General features: G+C 41.1%; 1 pseudogene; it reads right to left on the minus strand.

Annotated features, from left to right (window-relative positions):
* Positions 1–1,255: 1,255 nt before the first annotated feature.
* On the minus strand, positions 1,256–10,259 carry LOC118821768 (annotated as a pseudogene).
* Positions 10,260–10,606: the final 347 nt, after the last annotated feature.

Here is a 10,606-nt window from a genome sequence, read left to right on the forward strand (position 1 = left end):
GTTTCAGACGCACATATTGCTAACAAGTGTACAAAATCAAGCACATAGCCATGCAGTCTCCATAGAACAACTGAAGAACTCAGTGACTTTAAATGTGGCAGTAGCCACGTTTACATGCAGCCTGATAATCCGTTAATAATCTGAGTAGCAGCTCAATCGGAATAGAATGCATCCATGTAAACACCTCGATTCAGAATACAATTTCTATCCGATTGATCGAGGTGGGTAATCCTGTAAATAATCCGTTAAATAGAAGAATAATAACCGTATAAACGCCTGTATCTGATTACATTCCCTATCAGAAAGTTTAAGTCCGTTCTGATCATGTTTGTCGCGTCAGAGTGCAAGTTTATAATGTTCAACACGGTGGAGCAGAAACTGGTCTGCAGAGGAGACAAAGTTTATGCTCTGATCTTTAAAAGACGGCGGTGGGACGGATGTCCAGCTTATGTGTCTCAGAACACGACACGTCTTCCTCTCGGCCTTCTTTAATAAGGACGTGTGAAGGACGTTTTCCTGAGTCTGACATCATTTTAAAGTAATTAAAACACAAGCGCTGCTCACTGCTGCTCATCTCACTCTGACTGGACTCACGTGATGCTGGTTGTCATGGTAACGTAGATACTAAGTGGTTCTCTACACGTGTGTAATATTGGATCGGATTACTTGTAGTGAGCATGTAAACAGAGATTTTCATCAGATTGTTGACTACAGCGAGCACGAACACCTCAGTCTTAATCTTTAATCGGAATGCATTCAATTGGTTTGGCAAAATCTTTGCATATAAACACAGCTGCTGTTATAAGATGCCACCTTTGCCACAAATCAGTTCATGAAATTTCACCTGAACTGACCTGAGCAACAACAGCTCAGCCACAAAGCGGTAGACCACACAAACTCACCGAACGGGCCATGTAAAAATCATCTATCCTCGGTTGCTTCTCTTGCTATAGAGTTCCAAACCGCCTCTGGAAGCAACATCAGGACAAGAACTGAGCTTCATGAAATGCGTTTTCAGGGCTGAGCAGCTGCACATAAGCCTAAGATAACTATATGCAACGCCAAGTGTCAGCTGGAGTGGTGTAAAGCGCCACCACTGGACTCAGTGGAAATGTGTTCTCTGGAGTGATGAATCAAGCTTCACAATCTGTCAGTCTGATGGATGAATCTGGGTTTGGTGGATGTCAGGAGAACGTTACCTACTGGAATGCACAGTGCCAACAGTAAGTTTGGTGGAGGAGGGATAATGAGGTAATCAGGGTTTGGGGCCCTTAGTTCCATTGAAGGGTGATGTTAATGCTACAGCGTACAAACACACACACACACATATTTTCTGGCTGCTTATTCTTCTCGGTTGCTGGGGGTGCTGGAGCCTATCCCAGCAGTCATTGGGCGGTAGGCAGGAAACACCCTGTACAGGTCGCCAGTCCATCGCAGGGGCATACAAAGACATTTTAGAAAATTATAAGCTTCTAACTTTGTGGTAATAGTTTGGGGAAAGCCTCCTGGTCCAGCACGACTGTGCCCTGTGTCCATGAAGGTCTATGAAGACATGGTTTGAGGAGTTGCCCTGACCTCAACCCCAGTAAACAACTTTGGGATAGAAAGATCCATCACCCAAAAAAGTCTTGTGACCTCAACTCAATCTCAGCCAGTGTTAACAATGTTAATGCTAATGTCCTTGAATATTATTGATGTCCATGAGTCTTCCAAGAAGAAAATCATTTCATGATCGTGCATAGAACAACCACTAGGATGTAAAGAAGAGTGAGATTTTTAAGAAGATTTCTCAAAAATCGATTGTAATATTGTTAGCTAAACTGATTCCTAAAATGAGATTAACGTAATGAGATTATTACTTAAAGCAAACCAACATAATGATTTCAGTGAAAGCAGTTCTGGTTGATTTACTTCTTTAAGGATGAAATGGTTGCTCCAGAATTCGGTGGCTCTTTCTGAACTTCCATATTCCTCTGCACAGACAGTCACTGATCTTTCTCCACGCTTCCAACTCTGAGCGCCAGAGACGTGACCTGCATCGGATGAGCTCAGAGACTTGGTTCTTGCTTCCTTTGGCTAGGCTAATGCCATCTTTGCAGATAAACAGAACATCTAGACCAATGAATAACGCGTTTAGAGTGATAAACCCGGCTCTAGCTGATTTCGACAGGGCCAGTGGAGTGCCCTTAGCCAGCTGCCCGATGTCAGGCAGGTCTGCAGCAAGGTTGGGGATGCTGCGAGCTGCTTTAGCTTCCTGAAGGCCCATATTAACCGCAGCCCTAGCTACTTCCTCAGTCTTCAGAGCCTTCATGGCTGAAGCTCCATCCACGAGGGCGTCAATACCTTTGCCAATCATTCCAGCCCGGGCTATCATTTTCCCAGCCCCAAGGGCTGCAGCAATTACTTGAGGGTCTACTACAGGACCTTCACTGCTGGCCACTTGTTCCATGCAATCTAGAATCTTCTGCACATCCTCCATGAACCTCTGGAAGATGTTGTTGGCATTTCCCCCATGATGTTTGTTGACTGCCATTTCAGTGATGCCTGTGACTAAGCTGTTGACTCCACTGGTGACCCCCAACCCAACCCCGGTGAGTGTGAGGGCCAGGGATACTCCTGCAGTAACGGGGGCAAGAGCCAGGCCTACGATGGACAAGACACCTCCAGCAATGCCCACTGAACTGCCTGCCACAGTGGAGATGTTGGAACCCATCTTCATCCTATCCAGCTGGACCGCAGCCTCTTCTAGATCTGATAGGAACTGGAACATTCTGGACTGACGCTGATTGAATAAACCAATGAAGTGCAGCGCATCCCAGTTAAACAGAAACGTCAGCCTGAATGACTCGTCCATCCTGAAAGAAAAGAGATAGAGAGAAGAGATTCACAACTACTGCCAAATACAATGACATTTTGAAGAAACACGTCCACGTCAATTAGGCTTCATTCACTCAGCAGGTAAAAGTGGCCCAAATCCAATCTTTTTCTTCATATGTGACACAGATGTCACACCTGTGTAACATATATCTGTGAGGCAGTGTGAACAGCAACAAACTCACTGAATCTGACATTTTCAGCTCGGAGTTGAGATGCTTTCATATGTGGTACTGAAATCCGATACGTTTCCGATCTGCGGCAATGCCACTCAGTCTGAACAGCCTGATCGGAATTCTTGCTACTTTTACATCAATCCAACTCGACATTCATCAGAATTTCGTGCTGCTGAGACTCATAAACATTTTGGGTAATGTTTCTGTACAAAAAATTAGAAGTCACTTATCCAAAACCCTCCGTGAAACCCCTTCAAAGAAATTCTGAAAGGAAATTTCGTAGGAGAACGAGGCCGCAGCACCAAAGAACAGTTAAAAGTCTGAAAGCAAAGTTTAAAGAATCCAAGGACACGAACGAAAGAAGTGACCGCGCCCCTTTTACGGTGAACTTGAACACATTCTGGGTGATGAGCTCAGCTAGATTTTTGCACCTGGCCTTTTCCACTCCTGAATATGACAGTCATGTTACCTTTACTGTTGTCATGACAAATGCCATAATGCTTTAACAATGTCTCTCATTACATGGTGTTTTGGTATTTATGATATTGGTATTTGTAGTATTTGTCACGACAATTACCAGTAATGACACTGTAGTATTCTTGAACATAAACTGTCATGACATTTCATAACAGCATGTGACAGCAGCCATCGAATATCAGCATGATGACGTCCATGTTATACAGCAGTCATGTATAAGTGCCATCATAAATTCTCATGATCTCACTGACCATAAAGCTCAAATCCTCAGAATGTAAAAAGTGAAGAAGAGAAGAAATGCTGTTACCGGATTATGATTAACTGGCTCAGGTGATCATCCAGCTTCTGCAGTGAGTCCTCACTCATGTTCAACTTCAGTGAAGAGCTGCCATTTTTCCATCTGTAATGTAATATTTGATTAAATGTAATGCATGTGAATGTACTGACATAAGCAAACTAAAATCAAGAGTCACTTGCTAAAGTTTGGCCTAGAACCTAACTTTGAAAGAAATAGAGAAACAAGGAGTAAAATTTCGTATGAATGCAGCAATTTGGCTGAATAGCACTTACTCATAAATACCTCCAGAACACGATACGCTCATGGATCTGCAGAGAAGAAAACACAGTTTGCCAAAAACGACCAAAGTAATTTGACTAAATCCATAAATGCATTCAACAAACCAGCTGTCCTGTCAAGTGTCTTCAGAAAAGAGCTGAAGATGCCATTTTATTAGCCTTTAAATCATTCAACTACAGCTCAACCAACCAACCAAAAGAAACATAAAACAGATACGTGAGCTCCTTGGATGTGATTCCTGCTGTCACTGTGCTACAGAGACTACTGTTTAAAGAGACACATGAGGATCAAAACTATGAAACATACTTTACTTACAGCTGTACAGAAGTGCTTTTCTGACAAAGAACTAAACCCGCTCTCCTCCACTGCATCGCCAATCAATCCAGGGTAACTAATGTAGCATGGCTACCTAACAACCTACTTAATTCTAAAGAGGTCATTCATTATGGTATCGGTATCGCCAAGTACTAAACACACTGTCTGAACAAAAATGTATTGATGCATTTCTATATCTTAAGTGAAATCACCATAAATCTAGTCAATATATCTAATATTTGTCATTTTGTCACTGAAGTAAAAATATTATAGAATTATTTCACTATTTTGTTCTATATAAACTGCAGATCATTTTGCATGTTTGAAGCATTATTTCTTGAAACAAGCTGAATTATCTGCTTTATATCTTGGAACATTGTCTGGTAATAGAAAACATAAAATCAGAAAAAAGTACTTAAAGCAAGTAAAAAGGTTTAGAAAAAAGTTAAATAATCTTAAAATACTCTCACAATATCTCCCATTACTAGCCTACATTGCTAAGGATTTCAAGCCTTATGAATGGTGTAAAATTAGATTTCTCTATTGGGACGAACAACATGCTACTTTTATTTAGCACTATCAACTATCAGTAAGGCTACTACAGCTAACTAGGCTACTTTAGCCAATGTTCCCAGGCTAAAGCTAAATCTTCGGTCTTGAAGCTGTGCGTAAAGGGATGGATTCCCTTGTCATGGTCAAGTTCTGGGTTACATAATTGTGTGTTTTTGGTTGAAAATATTAACTGAATGGGATTTTTGCTAAATTTTATAAAAATGCAAATTTCTAAAAACATAATTCTTACACTTTTGGTCAGATTCTGCAGGCCTACTTACAGACCACTGCTATAGAACTTTTCCCTTATCAAGAAAATATATCTATTTTCCAGGGATCGTCAATTCTAGACAAACTTTGATTTTCCTGCTCAATCAAAACGTCCTTCAGGCCTAGAATTGATGATCACTGATCTATGATACAGTAAATATATTGAGCACTAACTTTTTCTCCATTCTCATGCAGAGCTGTTGTGTGACTCGGATGTATTTGTCCAGCTGGAAGGCCAGGACGTCCACGTTACGGAGGCTGGGTAAGAAGAAAGCTCCTGCATCTCTCTTGAAGTGGATGAGAAGCGGTGACACGATTCTGGCTGTTGTGATCACGATCGCACAGCTGCGTCGCTCACCCCCCTCGGCAGGAAGCTCTCGCCCATGAACACGAACAGCGAGGTGACCGCTAGCCTTTCCACTGCGTCCAGGAAGTGCTGAAGTTTCTCCAGCCCCTCCAGAGTGTTCTTCAGAACTCCTCCCAGCTCCTTCTCCAATTCTTCCCTTTTGGAGTCTGCTGTCACCTGGGTCAGACCACTCCACAGGTACTCCCCAAAAGCCTTGGCCTTGTTCTCTGCCTTCTTCACATGGTCAAACTGTAGAGAGATCTGATCTGCCCGGTCTTTGATGTCTCTCATCATATCCAGCTCTGTCTCCCTCTGAAGGGTCCATTTTGGTTCTTTGTCACAGAAGCTCCTCACTGTTTTGATGTCTTCAAGTGTTACCAAGATGTACCCTTGCAGTCGCGCCTGGAGTCGCTCTCTGTGACAAAAAAAATAAACAACAGGTGTTGTCACAAAGCAGCTTTACATAAAAATCCAGGTCCGAGCCCCCATGAGCACCACCACTGGCAACAGTGGCAAGAAAAACTCCCTAAGAGCAAGAGGAAGAAACCTTGGGAGGAACCAAGACTCTAAAGGGGAACCCATCCTCCTCTGGTCCACACCAGATAGCAAACAATAACACAAGATCAATATGAGCAGAAAATAAGTTTTGACCATTAGTGTAAGCAATGGTCAAAAAAGGTATTATAAATGGGAAAAAACGCTAAATCAGTGCAGTTCCTAAAGCAAGCCAACAAACTGAAGTTCAAAAATGAATAAAAGCTACAGAGAAAATGGGACCCCTAATTACAAGCCTCATTGCTCAAATCCGATTTTTTTCTCAAATCCGATCTCTCTGACACAATGGTTCACACTCGTTTAGGTAAGTGATTCAAATCTGTCATTATTGTGAACGAACCGGCGTCCTGAAATGACCCTCATGCGCACATCCTACTCAGTAACGTCACGTGAATGAATCACGTGCATCATCAGCACAAACTAACGAGCAGAACGAGCTTCGCTGAGAAGATAATTAACTCTGAAAAGCTCTCAGCTGAATCGGATACGTATCCAATCTAGGAACATATAAGAAAAGTAACGTTCACATTACCAGGTTGAAGTGGAACAAATCTGATTTTTTGCCCTAATGTGAGATCTGATGTTTTCAGGGCTGTGTGGACACGCAAATCTGATCTTTTCAAACCCAACCTGAGTCACTTTCATATGTGGTCCTAGAACGGATATATATCCGATACGTGGCCATGCGACCTTAATGTGACGCTCAGATCAGAATTCATGTGCTTTTTTTCCACTGCGCGTGCGCCATCATTCAGCGTTACCATGGCAGCAGCGCCGAACAGAAGTTAAAGCCTGTAAACGGTGGAAAAGCAGCTCATCTCACCTTTTTCTCCTTCGCCTCACTCTAATAATCTTCTCAGCGAAGCTCGTTCTGCTCGTTTGTTTGTGCTGATGATGCACGTGATTCATTCACGTGACGTTACTGAGTAGGATGTGTGCATGCAGGTCATTTCAGGACGCTGGTTCGTTCACATTAATGAGAGATTTAAATCACTTACCTAAACCAGTGTGAACCGTCGTGTCAGAGAGATCGGACTTGAGTAATGAGGCTTGTAATGTGAACATAGCCAAAGTGGCTCAGGTTGGATTTGGAAAGATCAGATTTGTGTGTCCACACAGCCCTGAAAACATCAGATCTGAGTCACATTAGGGCAAAAAATCAGATTTGTGTCACTTCAGCCTGGTAATGTGAACGTAGCCAAAGTGCTGTTTTATTTACATCACTTTATTTACATCAGAAAAACAGTCCTGCTGAAACCATGTGATGCTGCCCTCTAAAGGCAGATATATGCAGTGCATGTAAATCAGTCTCCACCCTGCTTCCATCATTCTGCTGGAACTCAGCACCACACCTGAACTCATAATCTTTTAATAGATCTCTGACATACATAAAAGCTCCACCTAATCCTGTTCTCCACAAACAGGATGTATCCATGGTGATAACAGAAAATAAGAGAGATATCTTGTGATCTGTATTTTATACACAGAGCTTCTTTCAAATTACAGTTTAAAAGTACACCAATGGGAATTCCATTATCATAAACACATTCATATTTATCAAACATATGGGAGAAAAATTGGCACAACATAGTATTAAGATGTTTTGGATGAAAAAATAGTATCAATACATGGACAGTCAAGCACTGACGTCCACAACATTGTGTGGAAGCTGCTTTGTCTACTTTACAATTTCACTTTCCTTCAAGAAGACCAAAATGAAAGTGTTTACTTTATTAGACTAAACATTTTATTTGGAGGCAGTCAAAAATAATAAGCTGAGAAGTGCATTTCGTAATATGCCACGTCACAACACCTAGCGTTTCACAAGTGTCTAAAACTGCAAGACAATCATATCTTGGCTCAAATTTTCTGATAACATTTCGCAAAGGCCTCCAGTGTTCACCACCCCAAGTCTCAGAGTCAGGTTTTATTAGTTCATGTGAGTCCATTGCACAGGTAATAGAAGAAGTTAACTGACCCCATATCAGTGTTTACTCTAAAATGTTGGATGAATGTGGCCGTTGTTTGGCTGGAAGGAAACAAACAGAAGTAAATCTATCTAAGTGCTGTTCTATAAACCACCTGTAGTACACAGTCATGGAGACTTTTAGTCCTGGTTAGACATTTAATCTGGGTTGGAATTACAGACTTTGTACACAAGCCTACACTCTTAAGAAAGATGTTTTTTCAAGGGTTCTTTAGCAAAGGCAGTGGTTCTATTTAAAATATAGAACCACTTCATGCTTAAATATTTCTTTATGGTGAAATGGCTCTTCAGACTGATGGAGAATGTGTTGTAGACTGTCCTATATTTAGTTCTTCAAAGGCTCTTTAGTAAAGGCAACGGTTCTATTTGGAACTATAAGTTATATATATATCATATATATATATATATATATATATATATATATATATATCTCTTCTTTTCATGCTTAATTTTTTTTTTTGCATGGTAAAATGGCTATATGTTGTATATTGTTCTATATAAAACTCATAGTTCTTCAAAGGTTCTATTTGAAACCCTGAGTTCTATATTTAACAATTTCATGCTTAAATGGTTCTTTGCAGTGAAATCGTTCTCCAGATTGATGGAGAATGTGTTGTAGACTGTTCTATATAGAACCCATGGTTCTTTAATGGCTCTTAAGTAAAGGCAATGGTTCTATTTGCAACCATGAGTTCTATATTGAACAATTTCATACTTAAATGGTTCTTTGCATGGTGAAATCGTTCTCCAGATTCATGGGGAATGTGTTGTAGACTGTTCTATATAGAACCCATGGTTCTTCAAAGGCTCTTTAGTAAAGGAATGTTTCTATTTGGAACCATGAGTTCTATATAGAACAATTCCATGCTTAAATGGTTCTTTGCATAGTGAAATGGTTGTTCAGATTGATGGGGAATGTGTTGTATAGGATTCTATATAAAACCTTTGTGAAACTAGTTCTATACGGCACCAAGAAGTGTCCAGTTATTTTTTTTTACAAGCTTGACGACCCTTTTTGGTGCTATACAGAACCATATACAACACATTTTCCATCAATCTAAGGAACCATTTCTTCATGCAAAGTATCGTTTAAGCATGAAATGGTTCCAGTAGAACTCGTAGCTCTAAATGGAACCATTCCCTACTAAAGAACCCTTGAATGACCACCTTTTAAGTGTGTACCTGTAGGTTAAACTACGAACCTGGTTGTGGAATCCATTGGATGGACATTCAAAGCTGTTGGACACTCTGGTAAGTTCTCAGTTCAGTTCTTCACCAGATGTAGACAAGCGTACTTCTCTCTGGAGCAGAAAAGAGATTCTTCAGACCAAACACATGTGCTCACGTGGAACTGAGGGCAATAAAGTGGCCACATCACTTTTAGTTGGTCTTGACCAACGATGACATCAATTCAGTTCAGCCGCAATTCACTTCAATAACGTCTTTCAAAGTCTATAGAACTTTTCATAGGCAGTCATTAAAGCAGTGTAACATCTGCTACAGACGCCAGAGGTTTTACTAGCAGTAAAATAGAAAACTACACGTTTAAAATAAAAAGATTGCACACTTACTGGCTGATCAGTCCAACGTTGCTCCTCAGGCTGACCAGAATGAATATCTCTGCGCCAAACAGCTGAACTTTGATACTTACTTTACGGCTGTTAACTCATCTTATCAGGTTTCGCTTTCCTTTCTGTTACGTCGCCTCTCCACCTCTTTAAGGTCCGATTGTTGTTTTGCCGCCTGTATTCCGTCAAGCTCCGCCCTCGATGCGCTGCGATTGGCTAGTGATTCATCCTCACAAACGGGCCACCGACTGGCCCAGCCAATCACAGCGCAGGACACCAGAAATTTGCATCTGAAACAGAGAAACCACGGAAACCACTCTCTATCAGAGAGAAAAGGTAAACAACAACATGCTAAAGCGCTAACGTTCAACATAGTGATGATAAAAACACAAAAACGGCAGGATTTCTCACTTCATTTGGAAAAACCAAACATTAAGGGTGTTCATATAACAGTCTAACGTACTTTTTGTCCTATGAGACTTCCCTTTTGGCTCAAAATGACTGAGCAGTTTTCAAAGACAACAGCAATTCTTTCAAAACTTCGTCACTGCTCACCTCTCCCTTTAGCATCTAACACCTCACATTCAGTTTCAGCACTGAGTTCCCACCCGTATTCAGGCAAGCCCCGCCCCCTACACTCCTTAAAAAATGATTCTTGAGTTCTATCTAGAACCATTTCGGGCTTAAATGCCATGACGTCAACCTTGTAAAAATAGCAGAACCCCTTTTTTGGCGCTATATAGATCCATTTTCAAAAAGGTTCTTATATAGAGCCATATGCAACACATTCTCCACCAGTCTGAAGAACCATTTCACCAGGCAAAGAGCCATTTAAGCATGAAACGATTCTATGTAGAACTTATGGTTCTAAATAGAACAATTCCCTTTACTGAAGAACTCTTAAAGAAA

This window comes from Colossoma macropomum, unplaced genomic scaffold (genome assembly GCF_904425465.1).
Source record: "Colossoma macropomum unplaced genomic scaffold, Colossoma_macropomum, whole genome shotgun sequence".
Taxonomy (NCBI): Eukaryota; Metazoa; Chordata; class Actinopteri; order Characiformes; family Serrasalmidae; genus Colossoma; species Colossoma macropomum.